The 24,115-nt window shown below is 41.7% G+C and overlaps 1 long non-coding RNA gene across 1 annotated transcript in view; it reads left to right on the top strand.

Annotated features, from left to right (window-relative positions):
• Positions 1–22,849, top strand: part of LOC114230487 (uncharacterized) — a 57,487-nt gene extending 34,638 nt beyond the window's left edge. Inside the window, exons 4-5 of the long non-coding RNA XR_003616406.2 lie at positions 12,499–12,600; positions 22,534–22,849. This is a non-coding gene — a long non-coding RNA (uncharacterized LOC114230487). The remainder of the gene's footprint in view (positions 1–12,498; positions 12,601–22,533) is intronic.
• The last annotated feature ends 1,266 nt before the right edge of the window (positions 22,850–24,115 follow it).

The raw sequence follows: 24,115 nt of genomic DNA, 5'->3' as shown, positions 1-24,115 counted from the left end.
AGTTGTTTGGCTCATTAAGAATTCATTAAATTGCATTCTGTTGTGCCTTCTTGTACCAAAGAAGCCCTTAGCACTACTGCGGAAGCGGGAGAGGCTCCCACCAGGGCCAATGCATTCGCCAGCCATGAGCCCGTCTTCTGGCTGAGTGGCAGTCCCCCTGTGGGAGCGCACTGACCACTAGGGGGCAGCTCCTGCATTGAGCATCTGCCTCCTGGTGGTCAGTGCACGTCATAGCGACAGGTTGTTCCAATTGCATATTAGCATTTTATTATATAGGATAAGTTCTTTGTTTAATCTCTTCTATCCATCCCCATTTCCCTCTGAGATTCATCAGTCTGTTCCATGCTTCCATGTCTCTGGCTCTGTTTTGTTCATCAGTTTATTTTTAAAAATAAAAAGTTCAACTTATGGAAGAATTTTCTCTTCTATGCCTTTTACCTCAATTCATAACTGTTAGCATCTTCCACGTTTGCTTTATTTCTCTTTTTATACACTCATGCATTAGTACTGTTATCATTACTATTGCTATTTATTTTGCTGGACTATTTAAGAATAGGCAGGCATCATAACCCTTAACCTTTATTTCAATGCTTATCTTGTAAAAACAAGGATATTCTCTTACATTACAAAATTCAGAAGAATGCATTACTGACATAATACTACTATATAACAATATGTGATCCTCTTTAAGTATTTGTCACATTTGTCCCTGTTTTTCTTTATAACAATTACTATAGGCCCGATGCAAGAAATTCGTGCACAGGTAGGGTCCCTAGGCCTGGCCTGCAATCAGAGCTGATTTTCCCTGGCTGCTGGCAACCACCTCCCCCTGCCACCAACGCAGGTCACCCTCTGTGTATGGGGCAACCGGCAGGGTCATCGGGGCCCCACTTGCTGGCACCCGCCTTGGCCTGGCTCCACCCCTGTCTACTGCCACCCACCCCCAGTTCTCTGTTCCCCATTGGGAGCCTGCTGGCGGGGGAAGAGACCGAGAGGTTGGCTGTTCCCGCCCGCTTGCAGGCCCCGCCCCCTGATGCTGGTCACCCTCTTTGTGTGGGGCGACCGGCGGGGCGATTGGGCCCCACTCGCTCGCACCCAGCTTGGCCTGGTGCCACCCTTGACCACCACCACCCAGCGATCAGGGCCTGCGGGCTGGGGGCAGCTCCTGCGTGGAGTGTCTGTTCCCTGGTGGTCAGTGCGGGTCATAGCAAATGGTTGTTCCGCTGTCCGGTGGATTTGCATATTATGCTTTTTTATATATATAGATTTTCCTCATGTATAGTCACACATTCCATTAATTATCGTATTTTATTAGTCTCTTAAAATGTGGACTACTTCCTTAGCTTTTCTTTGTCTTTTTTTAAAAATATATTTTATTGATTTTTTTACAGAGAGGAAGGGAGAGGGATAGAGAGCTAGAAACATTGATGAGAGAGAGACATCGACCAGCTGCCTCCTGCACACCCCCCACCGGGGGATGTGCCCGCAACCAATGTACATGCCCTTGACCAGAATCAAACCTGGGACCTTCCAATCCGCAGACCGACACTCTATCCACTGAGCCAAACCAGTTTTGGCTTTTTCTTTGTCTTTTATGAAAGTAACATTTTTCAAGTGTATAATCCACTTGTTTTATAGTTTTGTTAAAATTGGGTTTGTCTTGTTTTCTCATTAAATTCAGGCTATGCATTTTTCATAGCTTTATTGAAATATATTTCAAGTTTTATAAAATTGACCCACTTAAAATATGTGCAGTTTAGTGGTTTTTAGTATATTTAGAGTTGTACAACCATCATTACTATCTAATTTCAGAACATTTTTCAAACCCCAAAATGAAATTACCGATCATCCAAATTCCTGCTCCTTTTCTCACCTCTACCATTCCAATGCTAGGTAACCACGAATTGATTTCTGTCTGCATGGATTTGCCTGTTCTAGACATTGCATGTAGTAAATGGGATCATAAGTATATGGGTTTTTTTTTTTTAAAATAATTACTGATTTTTTTCAGAGGAAGAGGAAAGGAGATAGGGAAAGAAACAGCAATGTGAGAGTGAAACATTGACTGGCTGCTTCCTGCATGCTCCCTACCAGGGAACAAGCCAGCAACCCAGGCATGTACCCTGACCAGGAATTAAACCCACAAACTTTCAATGCATTGGATGATGGCCAATCAATTGAGACACATCAGCCAGGGCAGCATATGTTATTGTTTTTTAGTGGTTTCTTTCATTTGCTGAATCTCGTGCTGCTAGGGTAGCACATTAAGTTTCTCCAATAAGATGCATTCCTGCAAAATTTGGAAGGCAGAAATGAAATGAAGGCAACCTTTCTGCTCCTCTTGGCTGTCGTTGCTAGCCATCAAGTTCAAGATGTTTTGGAAGTCATTTTTAAAGAGTCTTCTTAGAACCTGTTCCTTCAGCCTTTCCTACAGTTTTGTATTCATCAAATTCCCTGTGTTTAATGTTTTTTTAAAAAATAGGGAAACAATAGAATCATTGCCAGTAAGTCCAGGAAAAGATAAAGATGACTAATATTGTCAGGCAATTTTTACACAACACAAAGAATTTATAGGCATAAATATTGGAAAGGAAGAGGGGTAACTATTTGTTTGCAGATGGTATAATTCTATATTCATAAAACCCCAAAATGTAAAGTAAATGGAAAAACTAGTAAAAGCAGTAAGAGCATTTTTTTTAAAAATATATATATTTTATTGATTTTTTACAGAGAGGAAGAGAGAGGGATAGAGAGCTAGAAACATCGATGAGAGAGAAACATCGATCAGCTGCCTCCTGCACACCCACTACTGGGGATGTGCCCGCAACCAAGGTACATGCCCTTGACCGGAATCGAACCTGGGACCCTTGAGTCCGCAGGCCAACGCTCTATCCACTGAGCCAAACCGGTTTCGGCAGTAAGAGCATTTAAATAGCAGGTTATAAACTTAACAAAAAAAAATTAACATCACATGGACATAGAAATAAGCAGAGATGTAATGGTAAGAGAAGAATAAATTTTCAATAGCAAAAGAAAAATAATAGAGCAAAAAAATAACTAAGCATAAATCTAATACAAAATGCCTAATACCACATGAAACAAAATATTTTAAAGAAGATATGACTCAACATAAAGACATGTTATTTTTGGATATAAACCTTATCTTCAAAAAGTAAATTATTCTTTTTTAAAAAAATATTTTTTATTGATTTCAGAGAGGAAGGGAAAAGAAGAGAAAAGGAGAGATCAATGATGAGAGAGAATCATTGATTGGCTGCCTTTTGCATGCCCCACACTGGGGATCAAGCCTGCAACCTGGGAAATTTGCCCTGACTGGGAATTGAACATGACCTCCTCTTTCATAGGTTGAATGTCAATCACTGAGCCATAATGGCTGTGCTTAAGTTAATTTATAAATTGAAATTTAAGCCTCAATACAGATAGATACCTTCTGGGTTTTTTGTTTGTTGATAGCAAGAAAAAATGGACTATAAAGTTTATTAGGGAGAACCAAAAAAGCAAGAATAACCATGAATATTATGAAAAGAAGAGCAATAAAGGGAGGCTAGTATTTCCAGATATTAAAATACATAATACACCTACTATAATTGAAATAGTAGTTCCAGCCAACTAAAATACAATTTAAAAGTCCATTATTAGACTCAAGCATATTTGTAAAAATAGCATTTAAGATCAATGGGGAAAGAAAGACTTTTAAATAAGTATTACTGGGATAAACTAGACAGGCATAAAGGGAAAGCTATAAATGAAAAGTTTCTCACACCATACACCAGAATAAATTCTGAATTTAACTGTGAAAAATGGAAATGTACAAAATGAAACCATATAGGTACTAGAAAAAAACATGGAAGAATTCCTGTATTATCTAAGATAGGGAAATTTTTTTAACCACATTAAGAAAATAAACTTGATAAAATTGACTATAGAAAAACAAAAAATTAACTTTTGGTTTAATAATAAGTATTTGATTTTTAAAATTTATCTTTATTGTTGAAAGGATTACAGATGTCTCCTTTTTTCCCTCATTGACCTCCTCCACCCTGTACTCCCACCCCCTCCAGGCCTACCTCACTATTGTCTATGTCCATGGGTTATGCTTATATGCATACTAGAGGCCTGGGGTTCCTCAGCCTGCCTTGCGCCCTCTCGCAATCTGGGACCTCTCGGGGATGTAGTAGTGTGTGAAGCGGCAAGCGGCTTGGGAGGAGCCCGAACCTGGGCTGGGCGCTGTGCCGCTCCTGCGCATCCCAGCCCCACTGTGCCTACTGCAGATGCCATTCAGTAGCACTGCTGCGGAGGCAGGAGAAGCTCACGCTGCCACAGTTGCACTTGCCAGCCATGAGCCCGGTGTCTGGCACCCATCAGTCAGTTGAGTGGCACTCCCACTGTGGGAGTGCACTGACCACCAGGGGGCAGCTCCTGCATTGAGCATCTTCCCCCTGGTGGTCAGTGCACATCATAGTGACTGGTTGACCGGTCGTTCAGTCGCTTAGGCTTTTATATATATATACTAGGAGCCCGTTTGCAGGAAGATTTCTGCAAGCGGCCACCACGGCCACGCTCGCAACTGCCGCTGCCACTGCCGCCCACTCCGCCCTGCCCCGCCCCGCCCCCTGCCACAGCCATTGAGGCCGTGCTTTCCCTCTGGCAGCCACCTTGCTTTCCATTTTTCCTCCCTCTCCCTTCTAAGCTCTCTTCAGTCTTCATTCCTCCCTCCCTCAGCGTATGCAACTTAACCGCCATCTTTGTTGGGTTAATTAGCATACTCGCTCTGATTGGCTGTGGGCATAGCAAAGGTACGGTCAATTAGCATTTTTCTCTTTTATTAGTGTAGATAGACTAGAGGCCCAGTGCACGACATTTGTGCACTCAGGGGTGGGGGGGTCCTTCAGCCTGGCCTGTGCCCTCTTGCAGTCCGGGAGCCCTCGGGGGATGCCCAACTGATTTTTTTCAGAGGAAGAGGAAAGGAGATAGGGAAAGAAACAGCAATGTGAGAGTGAAACATTGACTGGCTGCCTCCTGCATGCTCCCTACCAGGAAACAAGCCAGCAACCCAGGCATGTACCCTGACCAGGAATTAAACCCACAACCTTTCAATGCATTGGATGATGGCCAATCAACTGAGGCACACCAGCCAGGGCAGCATATGTTATTGTTTTTTAGTGGTTTCTGTCAATTAATGTTTTCAAGGTTCATCCTTATTGAAACAAATATTGGTATGCCATTATATTTTATTACCAAATAATATCCCATTGTATGGATAATACCCCATTTTGTTTATCAGTTCATCATTTGATGAACAGGTAGTTTCCATATTTTTGCTATTGTGATTAGTGTTTCTGTGAGCATTCATGTAGATGATTTTGTGTGGGCATATGTTTTTAATTCTTCTGGGTATATACCTTGAGGTGGAATTTCTGGGTCACATGGTAACTTTATGTTTAGCATTTTGATGAATGAATTGAAAACTGGTTTGTAAAGCAGCTGTACCATTTTTTCTACCCACCAGCAATGTATGAGGGCTCCCATTTCTCTACATCTTCACCAAAACTTGTTATTAACTACCATTTTTATTTTAGCTATCCTAGTGGGTGTGAAATGATATCTTACTGGTTTTGATTTGGATTTCCCTAAGAACTTATGATATTGATCATCTGTTCATGTGCTTATTGGTCATTTATACATGTTTTTTTGTTTTTTTTTTTGTTTTTTTAGAAATGTCTATTTATATCCTTTCCCTATTTTTATTTTTTTTAACAGTAAGTTCTTTATATATCCTGGACAAAAGTCCCTTGTTAGATATATTATTTGCAAATATTTTATTCTACTTTGTAAGTTGTCTTTTCACTTTCTTGTTTGCTTCCTTTGAAACATAAAAGTTTCTAATTTTAATGAGGTTTAATTTATGTTGTTGTTTTTTTCTTTAATGTTTGTGCTTTTTGTGGTTATATCTAAGAAATCATTGCCTAACCCAAGGTCATGAGGATTTACTTTTATGTTTTCTTTTAGGAGTTTTATAGTTTCTGCTATTCTATTTAGGTCCATGATCCATTTTTGAGTTAATTTTTGTGTATGTGTGAGGTAGAGATCCAACTAATTCTTTTGTATGTGGATATCCAGTTTTATCAGTGCCATTTTTTCTTTTCCCATTGAATTATCTTGGTACTCTTGTCAAAAATCAATTTACCATAGATGTTAGTATTTATTTTTGGTCTCTTAAATTCTTTTCATTGATCTGCATGTCTTTCCTCATGCCAGTACCACATTGTCTTGATTACTGTTGCTTTGTAGTAAGTTTCAAATTTTGGAAGTGTTAGTCCTCCAACCTTGTTCTCTTTTTTTACAGCATGGTTTTGGTTTTCTCAGTTCCCTTGTGGGTTTCATATCAATACTGGAATCAGCTTTCTGGGTTGGGGGATGTATCTCAGAGTTGAATGGGAATTGTGCTGAATCTCTTATCATTTTGGGGAATATTGCCATTTTATTAATGTTAAGTATTTGAAGCCATGAACATGGGATATTTTTCCATTATTTAGAGCTTCTTTAATTTCTTTCAACAATGATTTGTTGTTTCAGGTATATAAGTCTTATACTTCTTTTGTTAAATTTATTTCTTGGTATCTCATTTTTTGAGCACTTTTTTCTTTTCCATTACAAGATATTTTATGCTTGTCTTGTACATTTTCTTTCTCAGCCTTAATATGAGCCATTTCTCCAAGGAGCCCTGGATTATCAGTATGATCTAGAAAGGAAACTAAAGCCATTGGAGTTTAAATATCTTGTTTGTTGGCTTTCTGCTAATACCATTGTCCACTGAAATGAGCCAGAATTCTTTGGAGAAAACTGCTTTCATGTTTACAGTCAGGAAAAATATTATTGTGAGAAGCAAGAATACTCTCCAAGATGCCTGGAAGTACCTACAAAGATGCCAACTTCAAAGATCTTTTATTGGCTAAATTTTGATAATTCAAACATGAAAAAAAAAAGACCATGATTATAATAACTGGAACCAGTTGAATTTGTAAAAAGCTCTAAGTTTAAGATGATGTTCAAAAGGAACAAATTGTGCTCAGTAGAGTCATACCTGTAAATGTATCGAAATCTATTATTCCAAATTAGAGATTATGCAGCACAGTGACGATGTATGTACCAAAAGTGTATACCTCATGGCTACTGGCTAAATAATAACTCACCAAGGATTAAGGAATGGACTTTGGAGAAATGGTTTGCTAATCCTTAGAATTCTATCTATCTAATAGAAGACTAATATGCAAATTAACATCACTCCGCTATACCCACAAGCCACACCCACCAGCCAATCAGGAGCAAGTATGCAAATTAACTCAACCAAGATAGCTGCAGCCATGGAGCGAGCAGGAGGCTTGGGTTTCCCCGGCAATGGAGGAAGCCAAGCTTTCTGCACACCCTGGCCGGCCCAGGCCTCCACTCAAGGCTATAAAGTTTCTATTATAGAAGATAAATAAATCCCAACAAAAATGGTGGCAGCCACAGAGCTGGAGAGAACAGGAGGCTTGGGTTGCCCCCCGTAATGGAGGAAGCCAAGCTCCCACAGCCCTGGCCTGCCTTGGCCTCCACTATAAAGTTTCAATTATAGAAGATAAATATATCCCAACAAAAATGGCTGAGGCCACAGAGCAAGCAGGAAGCTTGGCTCCGCTCAAGGCTACAAAGTTTCAATTATAGAAGATAAATAAATCCCAGATACCAGGGCCTCCACTTGGGTCACTGGGGGGCGTGGCCGGCCTGCAAACCACCACAGGCCCCTCACCCAGGCCGCCCCATGTCCCAAGGGAACCCCCTCCCTGATCCGGGATACCCTTCAGGGCAAACCAGCTGGCCCCTACCCATGCACCAGGCCTCTATCCTATCTAATAAAAGAGTAATACGCAGATTGACCATCACTCCAACACACAAGATGGCTGCCTCCATGTGGACACAAGATGGCCGCCACAAGATGGCCAGCAGGGCAGGCCAGTTGGGAGGGACCAGGCCTGCAAGGGAGGGCAGTTGGGGGCAATCAAGCCTGCAGGGGAGGGCAGTTAGGGGTGACCAGGCTGGCAGAGGAGGGAAGTTGGGGGAGACTGGGCCTGCAGGGAAGGGCAGTTGGGGGTGACCCAGGCCCGCAGGGAAGAGCAGTTGCGGGGGACCAGGACTGTAGGGGAGGGCAGTTAGAGGTGACCAAGCCTGCAGGGGAGGGCAGTTAGGGGCAAACAGGCTGTTAGCGGAGCAGTTATGCATCAATCAGGCTGGTAGGGGAGTGGTTAGGGGGTGATCAGACTGGCAGGCAGAAGCAGTTAGGGGCAATCAGGAAGGCAGACAGGTGAGCATTTGGGAGCCAGCAGTCCTGGATTGTGAGAGGGATATCGGACTGCCCATTTAGGCCCTACCCTACCAGGATCGGGCCTAAACGGGCAGTGGGACATCCCTCGAGGGGTCCCAGATTGGAGTGGGTGCAGTCTGGGCTGAGAGACACACAGCCGTGCATGAATTTCGTGCACCGGGCCTCTAGTCCCATCTAATAAAAGGGTAATATGCAAATTAACTGTCACTCCATCACAAATATGTCGGCACCCATAGCCACAAGGTAGCGGCGCCCAGTTCTCTCAGTCCCGCCAAAGTCCTCTAGTCCCGGGGGAGCGACTGCTGAGAGCGGGCAGCGTGAGTGGCCTGGCAGAATGCTTGATTCATCGCCGTGGCAAGTACAATAAAAGTTGGCTCCAAAACAGCCTGTTTCTTGGCAAATCCAGGCAGGAGGGTCCTGAGAGCTCTTCTGCTGGTTGCTCAGGAAACAGCGCTGCCACTGCCAAGGGAGCCATTGGGGAGGAGGTGGTAACCGCTGCTGTGGAGCCAGAGCAGAGGAGGCAGGGGAGCCGGAGCAGAGGAGGAGGGGGAGCAGAAGCGGTGTAGGCGGGGCTGCCTCTGCTCCCGCAGTGGTGGCGGGTGAGCCGCAGTTCAGGAGCTTCTCGGAGTGGCGGCACCAGTCCATCCAGTGCTGCATCCAGTCCCTGAAGCATGCCCACCAGTACCGCAACGCCAACTGCCCGCAGCCGTCCTGCCAGGAGATGAGGTGGGTTGTGCAGCACACCAAGGGCTGCCAGCGCAAGACCAATGGATGTTGCGGAGTGTGCAAGCAGTTCATGGCCCTTTGTTGCTCCCATGCCAAACACTGCCAAGAAAACACATGCCCCATTCCCTACTGCCTCAACATCAAGCAGAAGCTCCACCAGCAGAAGACACAGCACCGCCGGCAGCACACGTAGCTCATGCGCCAGTGGATGCCACCATCAACTCCTGCACCGTGCCCCAGCCGAGTCTCCCTTCCCCTCCTTCAGCACCACCCTGGCCCCCCACACTGCATCCCAGCACACCCTGGACACCACAGCCCCCAACTCTGCCCCAGACCTCACCTGTGAGCATGTCACTAGCTGGCTTCTCTAGCGTGGCCAGAACTCAGCCCCCCCACCATAGTTTGCACTGGGAAGCCCACTAACAAGGTGCCAGCCCCACCACCCCCCGCCCAGGCCCACCTGCAGCAGTGGAGGTGCCCAGCAGATTACACGTGAGGCACAGCAGCAGCAGCATCTGTACTGGGTGAGCACCAACAACGGTATGCCCCTGAGAGCCAGATGGCCACCGTGGGCCTGAATGTGACCCAATCAAGTCAGTGGGCCTGTTATTCTGCTGCCCAAGCCCCAGCAGTGGCAGCCGGCACCCATCCTCCAGCAACAGTCAATGTGAGGCACGCCCAGACCCCTGATGTCTATGCAGACCCAAGGTGCAGCCACCTCAGAACATCTCTCCAGGTGCCCTGCAGGACCTGCTGCAGACCCTAAAGTCTCCCAGCTTCCCCAGCAGCAACACATGCTCAACATCCTCAAGTCAAACCCCTCAGCGATGGCAGCTCTCATCAAATAGCACACAGCCAAGTAAGTGGCCAGCCAGCCCGGCCTTCAGCTCTAGCCCATCCTGCTGAATCTGAACGCCATGCAGCAGCAAGCAATGGGAGGCCTGAACCCCTAGGGCCAGGCCTTGAACTTCATAAACCTGCGGTGCAACCCCAGCATGGCGAGTATGAAACACAGTACAGAGAGATGCTATGGAGCAACAGCAGCAACAGCAGCAACAACATTGTGAGAGGCATGTCCAACTGTTGGTTGTGATGGGGCGTCGCCTTCCCCTGATCGCCGGGTTGCCTCCCGCCCCTGAGGGCTCCCGGACTGTGAGAGGGGGCAGGCTGGGCTGAGGGACCACACCTCCAGTGCATGAATTTTCACGCACCAGGCCTCTACTGTTTGATATAAGAACTTAAATATGTGGTTACAAGTATATTGAGGGAACCTTCAAAGAAGTTCGTGGCCTGCTTTTAGACAAAGCTTGGGGTTTGACCTGTAACTCACCTGCCTCCTAATAAACTCCCAGAAATATGCTAAGTGTATGCTGTGTACTTATAAGGATAGCTGGCAAAACCTCCCCAGAATAATAAGCAATGGGAGGAGTCATTACAGTCCCCTTCCTCCAGAAAAAATAAAGTAGGTGCTGCTTATCCCTGGAAAACCTTCACTCTGGTTAGTATCACTGCCAACTGTCTATTTCAACAAGGATTCTAGGGACCCAGGATGCTGCACAAGATGCAGTGTTATCTAATTTCTATCTCTTATATTTTAATGAAAACCACACAATTCTATTTTTATGGTGTATCTTTTCAAATTGAGAGAATTATAAGAAAGAAAAAGTAGACAGTATTGACAGTGGTTGAAGATTATTTATGTAGAATGCGATCCCTTGGAACTAGTGATTACAAGGTTACAATTCGTGTATTTAACAAGTACGATAGTATAAATTAGTTAAATTATAATCCTTAAGTATATTCATAATTGTTATACTATTTCATCTTTACTTTTAATTCCATAAATCTTTATTTTTTCCTATTGATTATGAGAAGTCTTTTAAAAAATATATATTTTATTAATTTTTTACAGAGAGGAAGGGAGAGGGATAGAGAGTTAGAAACATCGATGAGAGAGAAACATCAATCAGCTGCCTCCTGCACACCTCCTACTGGGGATGTGCCCATAACCAAGGTACATGCCCTTGACTGGAATCTAACCTGGGACCCCTCAGTCCGCAGGCCGACACTCTATCCACTGAGCCAAACCAGTTAGGACATGAGGATGAGAAGTCTTTTTAAGCAAAATTACTATTTTCTTGCCACTAGAGTGCTATTCTTATATACAAAAATCTTGAATGTTTACTTATATTGAAAGTTAAATACTGTCGACTATACCATGTTAACAATATATGCAAAACGAAAAAACAACAAAGGAGTAGGGTTCCTGAAATGAACATGAATTGAAGAATTTTCAGTTCTCTCTGAAGTCTGACAGCATGACTATATACTTGGGCAGCTAACGAGAGAACCATTGTAAGAGTAGTTTAACCATATTAAATATATTAGTTGTTTTATAAAAGGACTTACTCATATGTTTATAAACTATATATCCCTGAGAAGTGGCCATTAGCAGGGAAAATACATGCTGAAAGGCAACTAGCATAAGCATTTCTGGTCTTTGATCTCGGTGTCATAAGTATATCAGATTCTTTACTAAGAATATGTGAACACTTTGCTTCTACTAGTTTGACCAATATCTTGAGTACTTCTGAGAAAAAGAGTTCATGTTCACTGACTCAGTAGACCTCTGAAAACTTCAGAAAGACTGGACAATTCTCTTTTGTGTAATTGGTAAAATCACCCCTAAAAGTATAATTATCTTTGATCTGTTCTCTGCTTCTAAAAGTGGAAACTTTTACTTTTGAACTTATTTAAAAATATTATAAACTTTAACAAGAATTTGACATCGTGTCTTCTAGAAGGAAGCTAGTTTTTAATGTCTTTTGTAGTGTGTTGCTATGTATTTTCTCTCTTAATGCATGCATGCTTTTACTTGGAATGGTCCTCTGAGAGAATTACTGTATTGCTAAGGAGCTCTAATGTCTCAATTGAATGATAAAATATAAACTTGTAAATCAGTAGTTCTGGCCATTCCAACATTGACAGCTGATGAGTGAAGAAAGTATATAGTAAGGGAGGGCCAGAATTAGAGGACTTATATATTGGATATAACAGAAAATCAAGGGATGAGGCATGCTAAAGTGCAGTTTAGAACCATGAGGACTATTTGATGAAAACTATACCTAGACACATTATAATATGAAACCCTAAGATAAAGAGAAAATCACAAAGGCAGACAGGAGAAAAGTAATGCTTTACATACAAAAGAACAATGATTCAAATGCCAACAGATTTTTCATCAGAAATCATAGCAGCCAGACTTTAAAGCTAAAACAGTAAATTGGTCAGCTCAAACTTCTGTGTCCCATGAAAATATTCTTCAGAAATGATGGCAAAATTAAGATAATTTTATTAATGGAAAACTAAGAGAAATTTGTCTCCAGCAGAACTGTACTACAAGAAATGGTGATGATAGTTCTTCAAAGGGAAAAGAAATAATATTACAGAAAACTTGGATATTCAGGAGCAACTGAAGAGAATAAGAAATGGTAAGTATCTAGATAAAAATTAAAAAGTATTTTTATCCTCTTAAGCTCTTTAAAAGGACATGGATGTTTAAAATAAAATTATAACATTGCCCTTGGTGTTTTCAAGGTATGCAGATGTAATATATAAATGTATAATAAAATCCTATTAATAAAAGCCTATGTGGTCGTGACGCCCTCAAGCCATGACACCCTCACGCCATAACAAGCAATCACCAGGAGGCTGCGTGTGCAGGGGGTGCACGCGGGTGGGCAGGGACTTGATGCTGCGTGTGCAGCGCAGAGGCGGGTCCTGTGGCTTCGCTCGGCAAGGCCGGGGGTCCCGCAGCTCCGGCCTGCCTCTTTGGGGCAATCCATTGAGGAGCCCCAGATGGGTGGGCAGGGCCTACCTCTTTGGGGCGATTGATCACGGGGCTCCCGCACTGTGAGAGGGTACAGGTCAGGCTGGGGGACCCACTCAGTGCATGAATTTCATGCACCGGGCCTCTAGTAAATATATAAAACTACTAGGAAATATTCAAAACTATAACAAAGTATGGTGTGTGTTGTGGGGGTGGTGATTAAAGAGACCTATGTGCTTGTGAGATGTTTATATTTTACATGAAAAGGTATTCTGGTTGAATTCTGAAAGATTAGAGATGCATATTATATTCCTTACAAAAATCACTAACAAAAAATACAAAGAGGTGTAGCTCATAAGCCAGTAGTAATAATAAAATGAAATACTAAAAATTATTTAAATTTTAAAAGACACAAAAGAAGGAACAGTAGTAACTAACAGCCGAGAGAACAACAAAAAAAATGGTTGAATAAAATCCAGTAATGATAATTGTATTAAATCATTAAGAACTAAACATTACAATTAAAAGGCAGAGGAAGTAGATAAAAAAAAAGAAGATCAAACTATGTACTGCTGGATATTGTACCAGCCTTGCATTCCTGGAATAAATCCCACTTGGTCATGGTGTATGATCTTTCTAATGTAATGCTGGATCCAGTTTGCTATAATTTTGTTGAGTATTTTAGCATCTATGTTCATTAAGGATATTGGCTTGTAGTTCTTTTTTTTTTGTGGTGTCTTTATCTGGTTTTGGAATTAGGGTAATGCTGGCTTCATAGAAAAAGCTTGGAAGTGTGCCTTCCTTTTGAATTTTTTGGAATAGTCTGAGGAGGATAGGTTTTAGTTCTTCTTTGAATGTTTGGTGGAACTCCCCTGTAATGCCATCCAGACCAGGGCTTGTTTGCTGAAAGATTTTTTATCACTGCTTCAATTTCTTCGGTAGTTATCGGCCTAATCAGGTTTTTTTTTAAATTCTTTTTGATTGAGTTTTGGGAGCTTGTATTTTTCTAAGAATATGTCCATTTCATCTAGGTTGTCAATTTTGTTGAAATAGAGTTGTTCATAGTATTTTTACATAATCATTTGTATTTCTGTGGGATCGGTTGTTACTTTGCCTCTTTCATATCTGATTTTGTTTATTTGGGTCCTCTCTCTCTCTTTGCTTCTTGGTGAGCCTGGCTAGAGGTTCATCAATCTTGTTTATCCTTTCAAAGAACCAGCTCTTGGTATTGTTGATCTTTTGTATTTTTTTTTCTCTCTATGTCATTTATCTCCACTCTGATCTTTATTATTTCCTTCCTTCTGCTTACACTGGGCTTTTCTTGTTGCTCTCTTTCTAACTCTTTTGAGTTGTAGGGTTACATAATTTATTACCATCTTTTCTTGTTTTTTGAGATAGGCCTGCAGAGCTATGAAGTTCCCTCTCAAAACTCCTTTTGCTGTGTGTCCCATAGATTTTGGATTGTTGTGTTTTCATTGTCATTTGTTGCCATGATGCTTTTTATTTCTTCTTTGATCTCTTTGATAACCCAGTCTTTGTTTAATAACATGCTATTTAGCCTCCAGGTATTTGGTTTTTTTATTGTTTTTATTATAGTTGATTTCTAGTGTTTTTTTTTGCCATTGTGATCTGAGAAGATGCTTGATATGATTTCTATCTTCTTGAATTTGAAGAGACTTTGCCTATGCTCAATATGTGGTCTATTTTTGAAAATGACCCATGTGCACTTGAGAAGAATGTATATTCTGTGGCTTTGGGGTGGAATGTTCTGACGATGTCAATTAATTCCATCTGATCTAGTGAGTCATTTAGGATTGATATTTCTTTGCTGATTTTTTGTTTAGAGGATTTGTCCAGTGGTGTTAGTGAGGTATTACAGTCCCCTACTATGACTGTATTGCTGTCATCTCTCCCTTGATATCCTCCAGAAGATTTTTTTATGTATTTGGGTGCTCCTGCATTGGGTGCATATATGTTTCTCATAGTTATATCTTCTTGTTGAATTGCTCCCTTTAGTATTATGAAGTGGCCTTCCTTACCTCTTGTGATGGCCTTCACTTTTAGGTCTAATTTGTCGAATATAAGTATTGTTACCCAGCTTTTTTTTCATTTGCATTCACCTGAAAAACCTTTTTCCATCCCTTCACCATCAGTCTATGTGAGTCCTTTGTTCTAAGATGGGTTTCCTGTAGACAGCCGATATATGGGTCATGTTTTCTTATCCACTCAGCTACCCTATGTCTTTTGATTGGGGCATTTAATTCATTTATATTTAAAATTATTATTGACTAGAGGCCCGGTGCATGAAATTTGTGTGTGGAGGGGGGGTGTCCCTCAGCCCAGCCTGCACCCTCTCCAATCTGGGACCCCTCGAGTGATGTCCGACTGCCCAGTGGGATCGGGCCTAAATGGGCAGTCGGACATCCCTCTCACAATCCAGGACTGCTGGCTCCCAACTGATCACCTGCCTGCCAGCCTGATCACCCCCTAACCACTCTGCTGTTAGCCTGATGGATGCCTAACTGCTCCCCAGCCAGCCTGTTTGCCCCCAACTTCCCTCCTCTGCCGGCCTGGTCACCCCTAACTGCCCTCCCCTGCAGGGTTGATCGCCTCCAACTGCCCTCCCTTGCAGGCCTGGTGCCTCCCAACTGCCCTCCCCTGCTTGCCATCTTGTGGTGACCATCTTGTGTCCACATGGGGGCAGGATCTTTGACCACATGGGGACAGCTATATTGTGTGTTGCAGTGATGGTCAATCTGCATATTACTCTTTTATTAGATAGGATAGAGGCCTGGTGCATGGGTGGGGGCTGACTGGTTTGCCCTGAAGGGTGGGGGTTCCTTTGGGGTGTGGGGCGGCCTGAGCGAGAGGCCTGTGGTGGTGTGCAGGCCGGCCACACCCCCTGGCAACCTAAGAGGAGGCCCTGGTATCTGGAATTTATTTACCTTCTACAATTGAAACTTTGTAGCCTGGAGCAAAGCCAAGCCTGCTGCTCACTCCACGGCCAGCAGCGATTTCTGTTGGAGTTAATTCACCTTCTATAATCGAAACTTTGTAGCCTTGAGTGGAGGCTTAGGCTGGCAACAGGAGGCGCGGAAGCTTGGCTTCTTTTGTTACTGCGGAAACCCTCCTGCTCTCAGTGGCTGTAGCCATCTTGGTTGGGTTATTTGTATATTTGCTCCTGATTGGCTGGTGGGCGTGGCTTAGGCGTAGCGAAGGTGTGGTCAATTTGCATATTACTCTATTATTAGGTAGGATATGTACTTGTTTGTCACCATTTTTATTCTTTATGGCTGTGTTCCTTCTTCCTATTTCTTCTTTTTATAGCATACCCTTTAGCATTTTTTGCATTGCTGGTTTGGTGGTAATAAACTCCCTTAGTCCCTTTTTGTCTGTGAAGCTGCTGATTTCACCCTCAATTTTTATTGATAGCATTGCTGGGTATAGTATTCTTGGGTTCAGACCCTTGCTTTGCATGCCTTTGTATATTTCATTCCATTCCCTTCTGGCCTGATGTGTTTCTGTTGAGAAATCAGTCGCTAGTCTGATGGGAGATCCTTTGTAGGTAACTTTCTGTCTCTCTCTGGCAACCTTTAAGATTCTTACTTTGTCGTTGGTGTTTGCCAGTTTAATTATAATGTGTCTTGGTGTCAGTCTTTTGGGGTTCATCTTGTTTGGGATTCTGTGAGCTTCTTGGACCTGTGTGAGTTTTTTCTTCCCATTATCCGGGAAGTTTTCTGTCATTATTTCTTCAAACATGTTTTCTATTCCTTGCTCAGTTTTCTCTCCTTCATGTACCTCTATTATGCAGATGTTGTTTCATTTCATGTTGTCCCAAAGTTCCCTTAGGCTCTCCTCCTGTTTTTTAAGTTTTTTTTTTCTAGATACTTCCTAGCTCATGGATGCGGTCCTCCACTTCTTCTAGTCTACTGCTGATGCTTTCTATTGAGTTCTTTATTGCAGCGATGTCATTTTTCATTTCTTCTTGGTTCTTCTTCATTTCCTCTTGGTTCTTACACATATTGTTGAATTTGTCTTCCATCCTTTTCAGCTACCTTATGACCATTGTTCTGAATTTTTTCTCTGTCATATTGATTGCCTCCATTTCATTTACTTCCTTTTCTGGTGATGCCTGCTTTTCTTTCATATGCAGGCTGTTTCTTTGTCTCCCCATGATCTCTCCTCTCAGGTTTTCTGGTAATGTAGCTCTCTCTCTCCTGTGTTGACTTTCTCTAGGCAATATCTGACCTTCCCATCCACGGATTGCCAGCTGTGTTTAATCTGCCAGTTCCTGGTGGGTGCTCTTTGATTCAGCTTTTCCTTCTGCTCTGTGAGAAGGCACAGGGCCCGTCCGCGAATTCGCTCTGCTTTGTCTCCCCTTGAGCAGACCTCCCAGGTGCCCGTGGTCAGGGAGGTTGGATTTTGGGCGTTGGGGTTGTAAGGTCCTGGGAGGTATCCGAGATCTCCCCAGTTGAAGGTAAGGCTGGGATTGCAATCACAGCCATTTCCCCTTCAAGATGGTGCGGCCTCTGAGGCAGAGCCGGCTACTCCGGGAGAGATTTCAACCACAGTAGAGGCTGCCTGGTCAGGGTGCCGGTCTGCCAGTCCCCAACAGCCCCTTGGAATATAGCTGTCCCTCACTCACAAATACTGACATTCCCCGCATGTCCACGCACTCTCCTTTAGTTTTTTCACTCTCACACTATTTTGCAGCCTGCCATCCATTGGCAGCCATCTTGGATCCCCCTATATCTATATTTTCATTGATTTCAGAGAGGTAGAGAGAGGGAGAGAGATATAGAAACGTCAGTGATGAGAATCATTGATCTGGTGCCTCCTGCATGCCCCCCACTGGGGAATGAGCCTAAAACCTGGGCATGTGCCCCTGACAAGAATTGGACCTGGGACCCTTCAGTCTGCACACCAATGCTGTAGCCACTGAGCCAAATCAGCTAGGATGACAACATACTTCTAAACAAATCACAGGGCGAAAAAAGAAATCACTAGGGAAATTAGAAAATAACTTTAAGTGAATAATAGTGAAAATGCAACATATCAAAATTTGGGGCAAGCAGATGAAACAGTGTTTACTCTGCAACACAGATTTAATTCCTTAAATTGGAAAGTAAGAAAGTTCTAAAATCAGTGACCTAAGATTCCACACTAAGAAGGTAGAAAAAGAAAAGTAAATCCAAAGTAAAGTACAGGTAGAAAAGAATAAAGATAACAGAAATTAACCACAGAAACACAGAACAAAAAGAAAAAAATAGAGAAAATGGACAAAACCAAAAGATGATTTTTAAAAAAGAAACAAAATTGCTATATCTGTACATAGATGATCAGAAAAAAATAAATAAACACCACCAATATTAAGATTGAAAAGTTTTTCACTATAGATCCTATGAACATAAAAGGGTAGTGAGAGAATAATTTCAGCTTAAATGTATCAAATTCAGCAACTTGCCCCAGCTAGTTTGGCTCAGTGGATAGAGCATCAGCCTGCAGACTGAAGGGTTCAAGGTTCGATTCTGGTCAAGGGCACATGTCTGGATTGTGGGCTCAATCCCCAATAGGGGGTTTGCAGGTGGCAGCGGATCAATGATTCTCATCATTGATGTTTCTATCTCTCCCTCCCTCTCACTTCCTCTCTGAAATCAATAATAAAAAATTTTTTTAAAAAGTCAATTGAAAAATGAGCAAAGGGTCTGAATAGACATTTATCTAAAGAATGTATACAAATGGCTAAAAAGTATGCAAAAAGATGCTCAACATTATTTAGTCATCAAGGAAATGAAAATCAAAACCACAGTGAGATACCACTTCACACCCATTAGGTTGACCATTAAGAAAATATAAGAAACTGCCCAGCCATGTGTGGCTTGGTGGTTGAGCATAGATCTGTGAACCAGGAGGTTACTGGTTCAATCCCAGGTTGCAGGCTTAATCCCCAGTAGGGGGCATGCAGGAGGCAGCCAATCAATTATTCTCTCTCATCATTGGTGTTTCTCTCTCTCTCCCTTTCCCTTCCTCTCTGAAGTCAATAAAAATATATTAAAAAATAAATTAGTAGGGGCTTTTGTTTCTGAACAAGATGGAGTAACTGGATAATATTTACCCTCCTATTTGAAATAAATGGAAAAAAGAATCTATGAAAAATGTTTTTCTCAAAAAACATTTGTTGGACATTAGGTAACAAATGACATTGTTCCCCGGGAAGACAGGAATCAAACAAGATGATCTCTACTGTTGCTTCAACTTACTGCTTTGAAAGATTTTTCAAGCTCTGTCATTGGACAGGACAATAGATGTAGAGTTTAGAGACTCCTGGAATTGAGAAAACATTACGAGAGTTTGTGATGATAAAGGTGACTAGAATTCACAGCATGAATTACTGAAGTGGAGAGAATATCAGCATAGTATGTATGGTATCTAGCCCCGCATCTCCTCCCAAAATGTTTATCTTAATCTCAAGATTAATGATGAATTTAAGATTCATCAATAAAACACCTAAAATACTAGAGGAATAGATGTCTAGGGTCTCCTTACAATGTTCTTGGTATGTGAAAATATCAACAGCTGTTGGGAAGAGATGACGAAAAGGTGAAAGGTGAAGGATTAGGGATGATTTCCTGGCAGAACTGAATGGAGGAAGTGATCTAACTTCTGAGGGCTATCTCCCTATAGAAGTGACATGTTCCCTTTCATGAGTAGTTCTCAAAAAATCTCAAAGAACTGAACCCAATTCCTCTATTACAAAAACTGCACCTGAGTTGTCTCCCTCTCTTCATATAGTGCAGCCATAGTAGGTAGCTCACAGTTATAAATTTCTTTTTTGCCCTTTTTAAAGATCCAGTTTATATTACCTTGTTTACAGGTGATTTTTGTCATTCGTTTTGCTTCACTTAGGATAATTTCTCTCTCTCTTGTGGATTGCCTCTCCGTGAAGAATGGGAGAGAGAAAGGTTATAGGTAGATGAGGTGAGAAGGAGGGGTTATAAAAAACTAATTTGAACTTATTTGGGCTACGGATATCTTAAAGTCATTGACTCTTTTATACAAAACCTAATGACTTTTTTTTTTTTTGTAAACTATTCTGGTAAAATAGTAAAATCTTCCCAAAATAAGCACAAAATAATGCATTCCAGTATTTTTGTCTTAGGTGGAGAAGACACTAAAGCTAAGGAACTGTTTAATTGTGTTGCCTTTCATGAGTAGTTCTCAAAAAATCTCAAAGAACTGAACCCAATTTTTTTTTTCTCTGTGTTGCACTCAGAGAAAAAGCAGGTGCAAAACCACACAGTTGCCAAGTTTATTAAACCAGCAGCAAAATAATAAATAATTACATCTGGTGAGAAGTCAGAATTAACTGCTGGCAAAATTCCTTTAATGTGCTACTTTAGACACTACAATATCAATAATATACAACAGGAAAGTACAGTTACTCTAACATGTACATGCTAATAGATACTTTTCAGTTGGATGAAACTTGTACGAAGAGTACTAATAAACTTTTTACCTATGTACAGTTCATTTATGAGGCAGGAGCACTTGACAGCTTGTTGTTGTTTTATAATCATTAGAAATCCATGCTAAAGAGAAAGACATTTTTAAAATTTGGTTTGATTATAATGTGAACCAAAAATTTTTCTGGGAAAGGTGTGTTGGAATCAGTATTGACAGAGTACAAGGAACAACATCACTATACTAAGTAGAGTTGACATGAGTATTATTTCTCAAACTACATTATTCCTAGAGCATAATTGTCTGTAAACAATATGGGCTCTGATTTTGATTCGGTTTTGTTTTTCTTTAAAAAAAAAGAATTTAAATTGATTTTTAGAAAGAGAGGAAAGGAGACGGGGAGAGAGAGAGACATCTATGTGAGAGGGAGACACTGATGGGCTGCCTCCTGCACCCCCTACCAGGGATCCAGCCCTCAACCTGGCCATGTGTCCTGATGGGGAATTGAACCCAGAAACCTTTTGGAGCATGGGACAGTGCCCAACAAACTGAGCCACACTGGCTTGATTCAGTTTTTGCTGTTGTTTGTTTGTTTTAAATGTTTTTATTGATTTTTAGAGAAAAGGGAAGGGAGAGGGAGAGAGAGATAGAAACACTGATAAGAAACATCATGGGTTGGCTGCCTCCTGCACGCCCCGCTACTGGGGATCGAGCCTGCAACCTGGGCATGTGCCCTGACCTGGAATTGAACCAGCTGAGCCACACTGGCCATTTTTTATTGTTTTTAAAGAAAGTAGTGAAAATTGTGCTTCTGATTGAATTTTGGACCTTGAGTTTATATTTTTGAGAATGCTGTAAAAATAAATGAGCAGTGATTTCAAAACTTTCGTTTTCCAGCTTGAAAGATGGTGGCTATCAAGAGGGAAAGTATTCATATGAATTTTTGAAATCAGATATGAGATAAAAATATTTCTTTATGACCCTAAAAAAGACCATTTCTTTGATTTCTGAGGGTTTTCCAAAATGGCATGTGTCAGTACATTGAATAGCTTGAAACTGTAATTCAGGGCTAAATTATTACAAAGTTTAACGCTGAAAATAATACATTAAAGACAGACTACAGTGCAAACAAGGCCTAATCACTAAAAAAGACATGGACCTTTTCACAAATTATCATGTGAGTTCTCCTTCCCCCATCTCCACCCAGTAAAAATAATCAGTTTCTCTAATGTGCATACATTTTACTTTGAATTCCTCCAGTAGAGTATTTATCACATTGTGTCAAATATTTGGGGGTGTTAACATCTCTAAATTTGACTGTGCACCACTACTCACGGGCTAGTGATTGTGGTTCTCCCCAACAGCAGAGGTGTGCAGGTAAATATCTTTCTGGTAACAAAAATGTATACTTTATTTGTTTAAAATATATTTTTATGGATTTCAGAGAGAAAGGGAGAGGGAGAGAGACATAGAAACATCAATGATAAGAATCATTGATATGCTGCCTCTTGCGTGCCCCCTACCGGGGCATGTGCTCTTGACCAGAATTGAACCTGGGACCCTTCAGTCCACAGGCCAACGCTCTAATTCCCTGAGCCAAACCTGATAGGGAAAATGTATGCTTTCTTATGTAAATAAAAAAAATTTTCATCATTGATATGACTTCTTGCTAATTTGTTAATAGTTTTCAAAAATTGGAAAATTTTTATTTTCCCATTTTTTGTGCTATTTCAATTTGCATTAACATTTTCCCATCACTTTCCTAATAGTCTAGACTATTGACAAAACATTAAGTTATGCCTTGATGTGTAGTATTTGCCAATTTCCAACATGTAAACATTCCCACAGTCGTCTTTCAAGCTACCAATGTGACATCACTGATCACAATGTTGGGAAGAAACAGGCAGTAGCATACAACTAAATACTGTATAGTTTTGTTTTGCCATACTAGTACAATGGATATAAATAACTTCAAGTGCATAGATGATAGTAAAGCATAATAAAATGTATAAGTTTCATGTATTTATTTGTTTTTAATATATTTTATTTAAATTTAAAAATATTTGTTTATGGGAATGACTGTGTTTAATAACCAGCTTGTAAAATTTCTGAAAATTTAACTTTTGACTTTCAGGAACTGATATGACCCGGATTCAGTATATTCTGTCCATGGAGTGGTGCTGTGTATGATCTACACAGCTGTATAAGATTGCCTTGGGTGAGCAACAGTCTGGTAATGGAGTTAACTCAATCAAGTTAAATATATTCATTACTAGAGACCCGATGCATGAAATTCATGCAAGGGCCTTGGCCCCAGCCCCTGTCCACCGTGGCCAGGGCCTCTGCCGCCTCTGCCATGGCCCCCACCCACTGCGGCTTTGTCCAGAAGGAAGGATGTCCAGAAAGGACATCCTGTCTAATTAGCATATTATGCTTTTATTATTATAGATTATTGCCCCTCATTTTCATGGAGGCTTGCTATGCAGAAGACCATAAAAATGATGTCTATACAGTTGCAATACAATTACTTTAAAAAACTTTGATATGTTACTCTAACGTTTTAAGTTTGTTTTATTGATTTGGTATGTCTTATTTATTAGACTAGAGGCCCAGTGCACAAATTCATGCACAGGTGGGGTCCAGCCGGCCTGGCCCCAATTGGCGGATCGGGGCCGGGCCTGTCGGGAGGAGGAAACAGTGGGAGGTTGGCTGGATGGCTCGTCGGGAAAGGGGCTGTGGGGTTGGGGGGTTGATCGGGGGCCAGCAGCCTGGGGGAGGGGCCAAGGGTGGTGGGCTGGAGACGGAGCTGGCTGGAAGGAGGGGCCACAGGCCGATCAGGGTGGTGGAGGCCCATCGGGGGTGGGGCTGGCCAGGGGGTGGGGCTACAGGAGGTTGGCCGGCTGGCCCTGCCCCCTATTGGAGTAGGGGGGGCAATCAGGGGCGAGGCCAGCCGGGGAGGGGGCTGCGGGGGGTGGTTGGCCAGCCACCCCACCCTCAATCTGAGTGGGAGAGGCTGATCAGGGGCAGAACAGCTGGGGGGAGGGGCCATGGGAGGTTGGCCGGCCGATTGGGCAGGTGTGCTGGCCGCAGTGGGCATCGTAGCGACCGGTGGTTCCGGTCGTTCTGGTGTTCTGGTCGCTGGCTTTTTATATATAGAGATAGATAAGGATAATGGTATCATATTCCTTCTTTGTTTTGTCTGCCTTGGAATAAACAAATTGTACACTTGATCACAATAACTGTTAGTATACATCAGTAACATTTTAAAAATTATTTTATAAAAAAAGAAACATTAATTTGAAATCTTAAGATATATGTATATATACTATATAGAACACACATATACATATAAACATATATATGTACATACAAACATAATTTCAAATTAGGTAACCTAAGGCACATTGGATAGGAAATGTTGAATAAATTCTTAATTTGTTTTCTTTACCAGTTTTCAAAATAATAAGATTATTTCATAGTATCCTTCAGAGATGAACAATGAATTTTTCTAAATCTTATTATGAACTCATATATTAAGATATATTTATTATATTTCATTCCATTGTAGTTATTCATCTTTGACCAGTAGGAGCCACTTCAATTTGGCCTCTTCAAATAGGTTCTCAATGTGACCCCAATAATCTTTGATAGTTTTCACACTTAATGGTGTGATAGGATATTCTAGGCTTATTTTGGACATTTCCTGTCCCAAACCT

The sequence above is a fragment of the Eptesicus fuscus genome, chromosome 11 (genome assembly GCF_027574615.1).
Source record: "Eptesicus fuscus isolate TK198812 chromosome 11, DD_ASM_mEF_20220401, whole genome shotgun sequence".
Lineage (NCBI taxonomy): Eukaryota > Metazoa > Chordata > Mammalia > Chiroptera > Vespertilionidae > Eptesicus > Eptesicus fuscus.
This window is presented reverse-complemented; position numbering and strand designations above follow the sequence as displayed.